This window comes from Lycium barbarum, chromosome 10 (assembly GCF_019175385.1).
Source record: "Lycium barbarum isolate Lr01 chromosome 10, ASM1917538v2, whole genome shotgun sequence".
NCBI lineage: Eukaryota > Viridiplantae > Streptophyta > Magnoliopsida > Solanales > Solanaceae > Lycium > Lycium barbarum.
The window spans coordinates 65,297,921-65,308,913 of NC_083346.1; positions in this window are offsets into that span (position 1 = coordinate 65,297,921).

Here is a 10,993-nt window from a genome sequence, read left to right on the forward strand (position 1 = left end):
AATATGTAGGTTTGAAGTTTGAGGGAATTGGGGGAATAAGGGGATCTTATGGGTTATTATTTAGTTGGGTCGGGTTTAAATGATGGAGCGGGTTTAAAAAACAATTTCGGGTTATTTTGGGGGATAATTTCCTTCAAGACAGGAGTATATTCGAAAACATTAAGGATGAGAGGGGTATTTTTTGTCACGACCCGATGAGGGGCCATGATGGGTACCAGGAGCTAACTACCAAGCACCACTCATTCTAATACTCATCAAACTTATCCTGCATACATTTATTGCCCTCACACATCTAATCATAAGGAAAGCCATTTTTCAATTTCAAACATATCTACCTTTATATACTTAAGCCATTCGGCTATCAAAATAATATATATATATATATATATATATATTTGTATATAAACAATAAGGGAAATCATGAGACCATATCACCCACACATACATATCTACGAGCCTCTAGTAGAGTACTAGACATAAGGATGGGACAGGACCCCGCCGTGCCCAAATATGTACACTAAATAATAAATCAAATAGCACCACCGGAATAATTGAGTGCTCTCGTAAATCTGCTGGTCAGCTCCTATGAATTTGGGTTGCCTCCCCATCTACCTGTGGGATGAACACAGCGTCTAAAGAAAAGGACGTCAGTACGAACATTGTACTGAGTATGTAAGGCATAAGCAATAACGACATATCAATCAATAAGGAGACATCAAATGGAGAACAACCTGTAACTGACTGTCTCTTAACAAGGAAATAATGCATGCTAACTTACTTCATAAACATCATCATGTCATGTATGCATATACATGTATAAGCTGCCCGACCTTATAGGTACGGTGTGATTATCATTAGCCCGGGTCCAGGCCTCCCGCGTCCGGGGTAACCATGTCATGCTGCCCACTAGTGGTGTCTACCCATGCCATCTAGACATGGTGTATACGCTGCCCGCCTTAGCGGTGTCTGCCCGGCCATATAGGCACGGTGCAATATCATCATCATGTACTCATCATAATGCATGCATTGGAACTCAAAGATAACTATACTTTATCAGGGTGACATAAGGGCGTGAAGCCCCAATTCCATTATGGAGTTTCATAAGCATTCTGCCTCAACTTGAAGGAATTAGCATATATAAGGTGAGTGTAGCACAAAGAACGACATCAATTAATCATAATTAGGATCATTAGCTTGTAGAAGCATCATATCATGAACTTTAGAATCCTTAGACTTAAGCTCATCATCATCATTATCATACTCATAACGTATCTCTTATCTTTATCTCATATAAGGCTTTTCATGAACACAGACTCATAATTTCTTGAATGTGAGAAGGTCATGGAGAATAAAAGAAAAGCTTGTCATAAGGTTCATGCCTTAGAAAGGAAGGGAGTAGCCTCACATACCTTTTCGTGTAGCTACTCTATCACTTGAACGTTCCTCTCCAACATTCACGTTTCTACCTTCAGAGAGTTCATACTAATATTAGATAATCGATAACGTAAACACGCTTGAACTAAAGCAAGAGAAAATTGGGCAGTATCTCCTTTGTTTATGCAACTTTCTTCATATCATATATCAACTCCCAATCATCAATGATAACATTCATAATATCTTAATCAATAACTTTTGTCAAGTTCGTCATTATCCAATTCCCACAACTCCCTCTCGAGGTCATCCACAATCATGATCATAATACAACATTACATTCATCCTCATCTAATGTTTCTCCTATGTTTTTAACATCATTCATAAAATAATTACAATCACAACATAGCAAGAATCGTGTTTCATATTAATCTACTACTCAACAATGTCACTATTCTCATGTTTATAACCCATTTCCTACTTCTTTCCATAATCCAAGTATTTCAACCTCTCAATACTTTAAACAACATGGAATGATCATAAAACTTACCTTTTATTGAGTAGGAATGAGTTTTGGATAGCAATACTCCACTTGAGGAAAACCCTAGTTCCACTTCCAAAGGAATTTCTTGCCTTGGATGAACCCTAGTGAGCTTTTTGCACTTAATTCACTTGAATTTATGATATGAACCTTTGATTTCCTTTTATGCTTGAAGATGAAATGTGTAGAACCCTCTAGAAGTATTGAGAGAGATGGAGAAGTGGAAAGAATGCGAAAATAAGAGTGGGAACATCATTTATACTTGAACTTAACTCAGCTCGTCGGGACTTCCACGGACACTTATACGGTCCGTATAAGTTGCCGTATTTCACTATCAGAGAAACAATGTTTCTGTTGGGTGTTATATGGACCCTTATACGGACCGTATAATGTTATACGGACTGTATAAGCAGTCGTATAACCCCACTTCTCTAAAATTGTTTCTGTCGTTCGTTTGATCTCCAATCCTTATGGAACCTTCTTGACACTTGTTTAACACTTCATTACCAATCTAAGGAGCGTTATAACTCTTCTTTAAGAGATCATCAATTCGACATTAACTCAATACTTTACACATCCTTTTTCAAGATACAACTTGTGCTCGACATTCTTTAATGAACTTTCTTCTCTTACTTCCAACGTCTTTGGAATCTTAATTAAAATCGTTAAATAACCTTTCTTACTTATAGAAACATCATGTACTCCTTACCCTGTGTTAGCCTATTCACTAGGCAACGACATGAAATTTTTTGAGGTTTAACATCCTTCCCCCCCCCCCCCTTTAAAACATTCATCCTCGAATGTTAAGTTCTCGGGAATTCTACGAAAATTTTGCCAGAGTTTTCCCTGTAATATGGCCCTATCACCCTGTTACAACAGCCCACAATAAATATGCCTCACAGGGCCACAACACAATAGCAATATTTTTATGGCCACACACGACCAAAAGCATGAAAAGAAAGCATGCATACCGCGTAATGTTGATGTTGCATCTTGAATCTCTTCCGAGGGTAGAAATAAGTGCGGGTACTTGGACTTCATATTTTCTTCTGCTGCCCAAGTCATTTCTTCTCGGTTATTATTCCTCCATAAGACTTTGACTAAGGCTACTTCTTTATTCCTAAGTCTCCGTACTTGCCTGTCTAGTATAGTAATAGGTACCTCTTCATAGGCTAGCCTTTTTGTCACTTGAACATCATCTATCGACACGATCCTAGTAGGATCTCCAACATATTTTCGAAGCATTGAGACATGGAAAACTAGATAGACTGATTCAAGTTCTGAGGGTAAGTCCAATTCATTAGCTACTTGACCCACCTTGACAATCTTGTAAGGGCCAATGTATCAAGGACTCAATTTCCCTTTCTTACTAAATCTCATCACGCCTTTCATCGGTGATACCTTCAGAAATACCCAATCATCAACTTGAAATTCTAAGTCTCGCCGACGGTTGTCCGCATAGGATTTCTGGCAACTTTGGGCTGTCAACAATCGATCTCGGATAATCTTGACCTTTTCCACCACTTGTTGAATCAATTCTGGACCTATCAATTGCATTTCCCCGACTTCAAACCACCCAATTGTGGATTTACACCTTCTCCCATATATATCTTCATATAGGGCCATTTCAATACTGGAATGATAACTATTGTTGTATGCAAACTCAGTAAGAGGTAAGTGGTCATCCCAACTACCATCGAAATCTAGCACACATGCCCGTAACATATCTTTCAAGGTCTGAATAGTGCGTTCGGCTTGCCCGTCAGTTTGTGGATGAAATGATGTGCTAAGCTTTACCTGAGTAGCCAAACCTTCTTGAAAAGAATTCCAGAAATTTGGCTGTAAATTGTACTCCTCTTTCCGTGATAATAGATATCGGAACACCATGAAGTCTCATAATCTCCTTAAGGTACAACCTTGCATAATCTTCTGCAGAGTATGTGGTTCTGACTGGAAGAAAATGAGCGGCTTTCGTGAGTCTATCCACGATCACCCATATGGAGTCATACTTGCTTCGGGAACGAGGTAACCCTACAATGAAATCAATGTTTATTGCTTCCCACTTCCAAGTTGGAATTTCCATTACATGCAATAATCCTCCTGGCTTTTGATGCTCAATTTTCACTTGTTGACAATTTGGACATTGAGCCACAAATTTTGCTATATCTTTCTTCATTCCATCCTACCAATACATTAGCTTGAGATCATGGTACATCTTCATTGCTCCTGGGTGAATAGAATACCGAAAATAATGTGCTTCTTCTAGAATTCGACGACGTAATTCTGCAACATTTGGGACACATAGCCTGTCTCAGTATCTAAGAACTCCATCTATATAAATTTCAAATGGAGACCTTTCTTTCTCATGAAGTGTATCTCTATAATGGCTCAACTGAGGATCTTCATATTGACGCTCTTTCATCTCCATATCTAAGGATGAAACAGTTTGATTATCAATACCAATTCCTGCACTGTCTGAGTCAATTAAGTGAACTCCAAGATTAGCTAGGAGGAAATTAAGCGAGCTCCAAGATTAGTTAGTTGGTGGAGCTCATGGATTAGTTCTTTCTTCTCCAAAGGAACTGTTACACCTCGGAAATTTCGCCGTACTTGTATGATGAGTGGAATGATGAAAAATTGAGTGAATGATGTTTTATTAAGTCGGGAATGGCTAATTAAGAATATTTTGAAATAAGAAAGTCGCGGAAAATTTTTCAGCACAGTGGTCATATATGGCACTATACGGCCCGTAAAGTGATTTACGGACCGTATAGTGCAGTCGTCCTCCAGCTTGTCAAAAATCTCAACTTTCTGTAAATGTTGGATATGGTTAAATACGACCCAGTTTACGGCCCGTAAACTAGTTTACGGACCCTAAACCAAGTCGTAAACTGCCATGTCCACCAGCCAAACTTTCTGTTTTTGGAATGCTTAAAAATGACCACAGTGGACGGACCGTAAATCAAAATACGGTCCGTATATAGTGGTTTACGACCACTGTTCACCCCGACAAGAATTCATTAAAAATCAGATTTTGTGATTTTTAAAAGAGACTTAAGCCTCATTTCACTTCATTTTCTTCAATACACCTCAAGAGACATTCTAGAACTCTCCAAAAAATTCCTCCACAATAATTCAAGAGAATTAAAGGGAATATCAAGACCAACAACACTAATTTCATGGAATGAAGGGTAAGAACTCAATAAAGGGTCATCTAAGTGAAGAAATTCCCAAGAAGGTGGGACTAGGGTTTTGGCTAAGTGAAGTATTTCAACTTAAGGATTGTTCAACCATCCTCCAAGGTATGTTTCATGATTATTCCATATTGTTTGAAGTATTGGAAAGCTTAGACACTTGAAATGTAGAAGAACATAGAAATGGGTCATTATTGAGTGAATAGTGGCATGAATGAATGATAGTGGAATCGAACTATGACTATTGAAGTGTTTGTAGTACTAATACGTTATAAATGATGTTTTTATCATGAAACAAACCTTAAATGCATGAAAACGCAAGGATGAGCTAGAAGTAGAAATAAAGGAAAATGGTGGATTTTGCCAAATGTACGTAAATGACGATTGTCGATCATGATATTGCGAATAATATTATGAATAATTGGGAGTTGATATAGAACGCGAGAAAAGTAGTATGAGCGAAGGAAGCGTTGTCCGACTTCTCCTAGAATTAGCGACGCATTCTTATAGTTAGCTCACTAATGTTGATACGAATTCTCTTATGAAGGTAACGACGTGATGTCGACGGAGAACAAGTGAGCAATATCTTAGCTAAGCGACCAAGGTATGTGAGGCTAGTCCTTCTTTCTAATGGCATGAATCCTTTAACTTGAATCCCTATTCCTTTCATGAGTTCTTGCATTCTAAGAAGTTAAAAGCTTATACTTATGAATGTCTATATGAGATAAGTTATACGATATGGTGACATTAGAATGATGATGATGTTATTCCTTGCCTACACTCACCTTATGTACTAGTCCTTTCAAGGTGAGGCGGAATGTCCATGATGGTTCCATAATGTAATCGGGGGATCACGACCTTACGTCACCCCGATAGAGTAAAGTTGATCATGAGTCTTATATACGCATTATGGTAAGATAAGTATTTTATGATATGAATATTACTATGAGCATTTATATTGAGCATGTCATGAGCATCTCACACCGGGCCTAGTTGGCCGGGCAGACACCGCTTCGGCGGGCGGCGATACGGATACACCACGACCTACAGGCGTGGGCAGACGCCACTAGTGGGCGGCATGAGATGGTACCCCGGACGCGGGAGGCCTGGACGCGGGCTAATATTATTTATTATCACTCCGTTCCGACATGGACGGGCAGCTTGCATATGATGCATACATGTTATGATGATGAGTAAGACAACATGCATTACTTCATGTATGATTATCAGTCAGATTTAGTTGTCTCATATTGATGTTATCCTCATATTACTGATGTTTCCTTTCATTATGTACGCCTCTCATACTCGGTACAATATTCATACTGACGTTCTTTCTTCGGACGCTGTGTTCATGCCCACAGGTAGACAGGGAGGAGAGCTTGGCCCAGGTCCTCAGTAGCTGTCAGCTGATAGATAGCACTCCATTGTTCGGAGGTGCTTATGACTATTCTTTTGATGTACATTCATATATGCATATTTTGGGCATGACGGAGTCTTGTTCCGTCCATGTATTCATTATGTTAGTAGAGGCTCGTAGATACGCAGTGTGGGTTAGATGGTCTCACAAGATGTTTTCATATGTATGTGTATTATTTTGATGGCCAAGGGGCAAATGTATATAAAGTATTTATATTTTGATTAAATATGATTTTCCTACAATTGGTATGTAAAATTGATAAAAGAGTATTAAATGAGCGAGACCAGCAGTAGAGTAAGCGGTGCTTGGTAATTACTCCGGGTACTCGTCGCGGCCCCTAGCTGGGTCGTGACAGAAGTGGTATCAGAGCAGTTCGCCCTAGGAAGTGTCTACGAGCCGTGTCTAGTAGAGTCTTGTTTATGGTGTGTTGCACGCCACGCTAATAAACAAGAGGCTACAGGGCATTTAGGAAAATGACCATCCTTCTTCTCATGAGATCGTGTGATAGAGTCATGTCTAGGATTATATCATTCTTAAAGGTGCGTTATGGTTTCAGAAAAATGCCGCCGAAAGGAAAAGCTACAGCTGCCCAGAAAGGCAAAGCTACGACGAAGAAGCGGGTAGAAAGGGAGCCTCCGGTGGGGGTAGAGGAAAGTGAATCGCAAAGTGAGGCCGTGCCCAATGTAGAAGAGCAGGGAGGAGCCTCAGCTCCGATTCCTCCACCGGGTGGTTCGGGTCAACAAGTCTCCGAGGCTATACATTTATTGACGCAGTTGGTTGCCGCTCAGGCACAACGACAGAATGCGGGCCCAAGTGATCGTTCAGCTAGTACAAGAGCCCGTGATTTCCTTACTCTTAATCCTCCAGAATTTTTTAGGTCGAAGCCGGATGAGGACCCACAAGGTTTTATCGAAGAAATGGTGAGGACGTTAACACTTATGCATGCTTCTGAGACTGAATCTGTAGAGTTGGCCTCATATAGACTTCGCGACGTGGCGGTACTATGGTATATGAATTGGGTGATAACAAGAGGGGAGAATGCACCACATCCTGTGTGGCAAGAGTTTGTAGATGCCTTTATTCGTCACTACTTGCCACCTGAAGTCCGCCGAGCTAGAGCGGATAGGTTCTTGAATTTGAAACAGGGAAGCATGAGTGCCCGAGAGTATAGTATGCAATTCAATTCATTGGCCCGGTATGCTCCGACTATGGTGGCTGACATGGGAGACCAAGTCTATAGATTTGTGAGTGGTTTAGGACCACACTTGTTCAGAGATTGCCTAACAGCCTCTTTGCAAGACGGGATGGATATTTCCCGGACACAGGCCCATGCTCAGAACCTCGAGGAACGACAACGACAGCAGAGAAGTGATCGTGAGGGTGACAGAAGACAAGGTAAGAGGGCTAGATCTATGGGGGAGAGCAGTGAGTACAGAGGGGGACCGAGACAGACATATTCTAGGCACTCAGGTCAGTTAGTGACTAGTGCACCTCCTAGATTCTCAGATAGGAGGGTTGATCGTTCTACTCAATCAGGCTGGGGGCAGAGTTCGAGGGCCTCAGATTCGCAGTCCAGGGGAGACTTTAGCCCGAGGAGACCTCCAGTGCCGCGGTGTAGCCAGTGTGGAAAACTACATTTCGGACAGTGTCGTCAGGGTTCGGATGCTTGTTATTCTTGCGGGAAAGTTGGTCACATGATGAAAGATTGCCCCTCAGCGAGAGATAGAGCTGGGACTCAGCCTACAAGTTCAGCAGCGGGTTCTTCTTCAGCACGCCCGACAACACAGACTCCTCAGACTACAGCAGGTAGGGGCAGAGGTAGAGGGGGAACATCTACTTCAGGTGCTCTTCAGCCCCATGTGTATGCTTTAGCTGGGCGACAGGATCTTGAGTCTTCCCCAGATGTTGTCACAGGTACCTTGACTATATTTTCCCGTGATGTATATGCTCTGATTGATCCAGGTTCTACCTTCTCATATATTACTCCATATATCGCTGATTGTGTTGGGGTGAGACCTGAGCCAATTAAACCTTTCGAGGTATTCACTCCGGCTGGTGATCCTGTAATAGCGAGGCAAGTATATCAGAACTGTGTAGTCATTATAGGTGATCGTCAGACAAGGGCTGATCTAATTGAACTTGAGATGATAGATTTTGACGTAATTATGGGTATGGACTGGTTGACATCATGCTATACTAATGTTTGTTGCCGGACAAAGGTAGTTCGATTCCAATTTCCGGGAGAGCCCATACTCGAGTGGAAGGGTAATACAGTTTCCCCAAAGGGTAGGTTTATTTCCTACCTTAAGGCGAGAAAGATGATAGCCAAGGGTTATATTTGTCATCTAGTTCGGGTTCATGACACGGAAGCGGAAGTGCCAACTTTTCAGTCTATCCCGGTAGTGAATGAATTTCCAGATGTGTTTCCCGACGAGTTACCAGGCCTTCCTCCAGAAAGGGAGATCGACTTTGCTATTGATGTACTACCAGACACCGAGCCTATTTCTATTCCTTCATATCGAATGGCTCCAGTAGAACTGAAATAGCTGAAAGCACAGCTAAAAGATTTACTTGAGAAGGGGTTTATAAGGCCTAGTTTCTCGCGATGGGGAGCACCAGTCTTGTTCGTAAGGAAGAAAGACGGATCGCTACGAATGTGCATCGACTACAGGCAGTTGAACAAAGTGACGGTGAAGAACAGATATCCCCTTCCTAGAATTGACGACTTGTTCGATTAGTTGCAAGGTGCTAAATGGTTTTCCAAGATAGATCTGATATCGGGTTATCATCAGGTGAGAATTAGGGAAGCAGATATTCCCAAGAATGCCTTCAGGACAAGATATGGTCACTACGAGTTTCGAGTAATGTCGTTCGGGTTGACGAATGCCCCGGCAGTGTTCATGAATTTAATGAATAATGTGTTCAGGCCGTTCTTGGACCTTTTTGTGATAGTATTCATCGATGATATTTTGGTGTACTCTCGCACAGAATCAGAACATGCAGATCATCTAAGAATTGTTCTTGGCGTTCTTCGAGATCGAGAATTGTATGCAAAGTTTTCGAAGTGCGAGTTTTGGCTTAATTCTGTTGCATTCCTGGGTCATGTTATTTCAGATGATGGTGTTCGAGTTGACACTCAGAAAATAGAAGCTGTGAAGACTTGGCCAAGACCTACGACGCCTACAGAAGTTCGTAGTTTTCTGGGTTTGGCAGGTTATTATCGAAGATTCGTAGAGGGCTTCTCATCTATTTCAGCCCCATTGACAAAGTTAACCCAGAAGTCGGCTAAATTCCAGTGGAGTGATGCCTGTGAGCGTAGCTTCCAAGAGTTGAAAAACAGGCTCACCTCAGCGCCAGTGCTAACACTTCCAGAAGGATCAGATGGCTATGTAGTATATTGTGACGCCTCCGGTGTGGGATTAGGATGTGTGTTGATACAGAATGGAAAAGTTATTGCTTATGCTTCGAGACAGTTGCGAAAACATGAACAGAATTATCCCACTCATGATCTTGAGCTAGCTGTGGTCATTCATGCATTGAAAATATGGAGACACTACTTATATGGTGTGCACGTGGACGTCTATACGGATCACAAAAGCCTTCAATATATTTTCAAACAGAAGGAGTTGAACCTGCAGCAAAGGAGATGGTTGGAATTACTGAAGGATTATGATGTGAACATTCTATATCATCCAGGGAAGGCGAATGTAGTAGCAGATGCACTTAGCCGCCGATCGATGGGTAGTTTATGTGGAGTTCCTTCGGAAAAGCGAGAAATGGTTCGTGAAGTCCATCGGTTAGCAAGTCTCGGCGTACGGCCCATTGATTTAGGAGATGCAGGTATTAGCGTCAATGACCCCACAGTTTCATCATTGAATCTAGAAGTGAAGTAACAGCAATATGAATATCATCAGTTAAGCCACTATCGAGATCTATCTCAGGAAAAGGAAGAGTCTCCATTCGAATTTTCCATAGAAGGGGTTCTTAGATATCGAGGTCGGCTATGTGTACCGAATGTGGCAAACTTGCGCCAACGGATTTTATAGGAAGCACATTATTCCCGGTATTCTATTCATCCAGGTGCAACCAAGATGTACCACGATCTTAAATTGGTATACTGGTGGGATGGCATGAAGCGAGACATCGCAGAATTTGTAGCACAGTGTCCGAATTGCTAGCAAGTGAAGGCCGAGCATCAAAAGCCAGGAGGGTTATTGCAAGCAATGGAAATTCCTACGTGGAAATGGGAAGAGATTAACATGGATTTTGTGGTAGGATTACCCCGTACGCGAGGGAAGTATGATTCTATATGGGTAATCGTGGATAGACTCACGAAAGCAGCTCATTTTCTCCCCGTTAGAACCACATATTCAGCGGAAGATTATGCTAAATTGTATCTCAAGGATATTGTACGACTTCACGGTATTCCTTTGGCCATTATCACAGACAGAGTGGCACAGTTCACAGCCA